Here is a 2,993-nt window from a genome sequence, read left to right on the forward strand (position 1 = left end):
CAGGTCAACTTTAGAGTCCTTCAGTAGCGTATGCACGCTACACATATGCACGCAGCGCGAAATCACGCTGCTTCTGCAGCGTGGCATCTTCCCCTTAATTGGCCACCAGGCGCCCAGCGCGAGCCACCGTCGGCATCAAACGAGCCTTCTCGGAGGTCCGCTCGCGTGAACACGGGAGTGCAATTAAGCTTCCCAGGGCGATGAAGAGAAAGACAGGGGCGAGGCGAGAGAGGAGGCGTCCAGATGAATCACACGGGCGAAGCTGCTTGGTATAGATACGCACTACAGAGGACACGCGACAGACGTAGTGCAGGATGCGCGCGCGCACGGCCTTGGAACAAGAGAGCTGTTAACGAGCCGCTTTCCACCAGGAGGCGAGTGGCGATTGTTCGGGTCGTCGAAAGGGGGCGTGCTGCACGGCAGTTGTATTCACCGCACGCCGGCGACAGCTCGCGGCCGTCAGCGCGGCAGGCCCTCCCGCTGATTCGACACGTCTACGTCAGTCGCGTGGTGCCCGCCTATTGTTTCCGCCACTGCCGCTATATGCTGTTCGCTGTCTCCAGAATGGACGCGCGGCCGCCGACTGCTTTGGAGCGCGCTTGAAAAGGATCTCTCCGCCCCCACACCGCCGCCGGGGTGGTCAACGTGGCTGCTATGCCGCCGAAACGAGAAACATGTTGATTATAAAGACGTTTTGGTACTTGCCTAGGCGTAATACGGCTTATAGAATGCCGGAAGATCGGAGACGCAGACGTACCCACCTTCACCACAACCACCACAACATTACCACCATCATCATCAGGCACGTACGCAGGATTTTTTTTTTTTTCAGGGGGAGGGGCAACCCAAGGTAACTTTTCGATGGAAATGAGGGGCGGGGGTACATTTACTAGCACAAATGTGAATAACGCCCGCCATTCGCCATAAAGACGCGTAAGCACGCAAAAGAGAAATGAAATAAGGTGTATCTCACAAGTAGTAGTACTACTCACAAGTAGTAGTAATTTATCGTTTCTTTATTTCATTTATTCAGCACAAGTAATTTCCCCTATGTTGTCCTTGGTGTCAGTGTTTGTTGGCTTCTCATGATATGACTAATAAAAATCGGGCCCCTCGGTTAACCCCCTTTCTTCTCGTTTATTACATAACGAGGGTCTCGAATCCGACAACATTGATGCCTTCAGGTAGCATGTGTGGGTTTATTGACCAGTTGCCTTCACCCAAAAAGATCACGTTCTCGTGACGCCTGCGGCAAAAACGACGTTCCACGTCCGCCGCCAAGGTCTGTGAGTGGTGGCGCTGGCTAACACTCCCAGGGTTCTACTAGTACACATAAATACCCAAGAAAGGGGATGAGCAAACGCCGCCGTGGTAGCTCAATTGGTAGAGCATCGCACGTGAAATGCGAAGGTTGTAGGTTCGGCTCCCACCTGCGGCAAGTTGTTTTTTCATCCACTTTAATTTCCACTAATTTATTGTTTCTTTATTTCATTTATTCAGCACAAGTAATTTCCCCTATGTTGTCCTTGGTGTCAGTGTTTGTTGGCTTCTCATGATATAAGTAGCACGCCTGTGAGATACACCTTTTCTTTACTTGGCAAACAAGGAACCCCATCGAATGGACTCGCGCAGGAAAGAAGCGCAGGAAAAACACTGCCATGTACAAGTAAACAAAGGAAAGGGAAAAATAAAGATTTCTATCATTATCATCAGCCTACCTTAAGTCCACTGCAGGACGAAGACCTCTCCCTATAATAGATTTCTATAGTAGCATACAACTTAAGAAGAAACAGCAGTTGGCAAGCAAGACACACAGACCGCGCGGGGTTGTGTTACTCCACCAGCCAATCACAGAAGCAAACAAAATCGTTGTCAGGCGGCCTTTTCAAAATGGCGTCGTACTTGATGCCTCCGGAGCGTCTGCCGTTCTTGAAGAGTCTTTTCATCGACGGAAGCAATGAGGTGTGCAACAGACATGGATGGACAAAGCATATGCAGTCTGAGCATTTCGCTCTTCAAAAGTCTACCTGCCATGGTTGCTTAGTGGCTATGGTGTTGGGCTGCTAAGCACGAGATCGCGGGATCGAATACCACCAGCCACGGAGACTGCATTTAGACGGGGACGAAATGCGGAAACTCCCGTCTACTTAGATTTAGGTGCACGTTAAAGAGACGCTAAAGCGAAACAATAAATCAGTTTAGAATAATGAAGCATTGTTTGAGAACCTTGCAGGCAGTCATATAAAAAAAAAATTGTTTGATTATTAGATGAGAAAATGATGTTCCAAGTATCAGTACTTGAATTTCGCGCCGAAACCCAAGCGCCGGTACGTCAGCGTGACGTCAGGGATTCCAAAGTATGTTTTCGCATTTCGGCCGCGTTGGCTGAATAAAGGTTCCCGAAACTTGCCATGTTTAAAGCTTGGTTCCTTTAGAACACAATGTAGTCAATCTGTACCGCTATACATAATTAGTAGGCCCTAGAAAACGCCATCAAAATCCAAGACGTCACCGCCCCCAGGTGCGGGAACTTAAGTAGGCGTCGCCACCCGTATTTCGTTCTTGCGCTTTTTCTGGCTTACCAAACGTCTTATCGTTGTAAGAGTGGTGTTTCTGGTGTTGTAGAAAGGTAATTTACTGATGCCGAAGAAATCATTTTTCACTTTAGTGTCCCTTTAAGGAACCCCAGGTGGGCAAAATTTCATGAGTCCCCCACTACGGCGTGTCTCATTATCAGATCGTGGTTTCGGCACATAAAACTCCCTAATTAATTAAATCTTCAGAAGTCTGTAGTACAGTTCATTTCACTGCTGATCCCGTTTTACTCACGAAATTTCACTGCCATCTGAAGTGAAACTTGACATTAAATAGTTGCAGCGAAGCAAGCATTTTAAACGAAAAAACCAGTCAAAAACACAAAGGACAAGAGGAGAGGTTCCCACCACAACGACTGGTTCTGCCATGAACCTGTCTCCGTGATGATGGCTCTCAGA

The 2,993-nt window shown here is 48.4% G+C and overlaps 1 non-coding gene across 1 annotated transcript; it reads left to right on the top strand.

Moving 5' to 3' along the window:
• Positions 1–1,365: 1,365 nt before the first annotated feature.
• On the top strand, positions 1,366–1,438 carry TRNAS-UGA (transfer RNA serine (anticodon UGA)). The gene has a single exon. It is a non-coding gene; the product is annotated as a tRNA-Ser (tRNA).
• The last annotated feature ends 1,555 nt before the right edge of the window (positions 1,439–2,993 follow it).

Source organism: Dermacentor variabilis, chromosome 10 (genome assembly GCF_050947875.1).
Source record: "Dermacentor variabilis isolate Ectoservices chromosome 10, ASM5094787v1, whole genome shotgun sequence".
In the NCBI taxonomy this organism is placed as follows: domain Eukaryota; kingdom Metazoa; phylum Arthropoda; class Arachnida; order Ixodida; family Ixodidae; genus Dermacentor; species Dermacentor variabilis.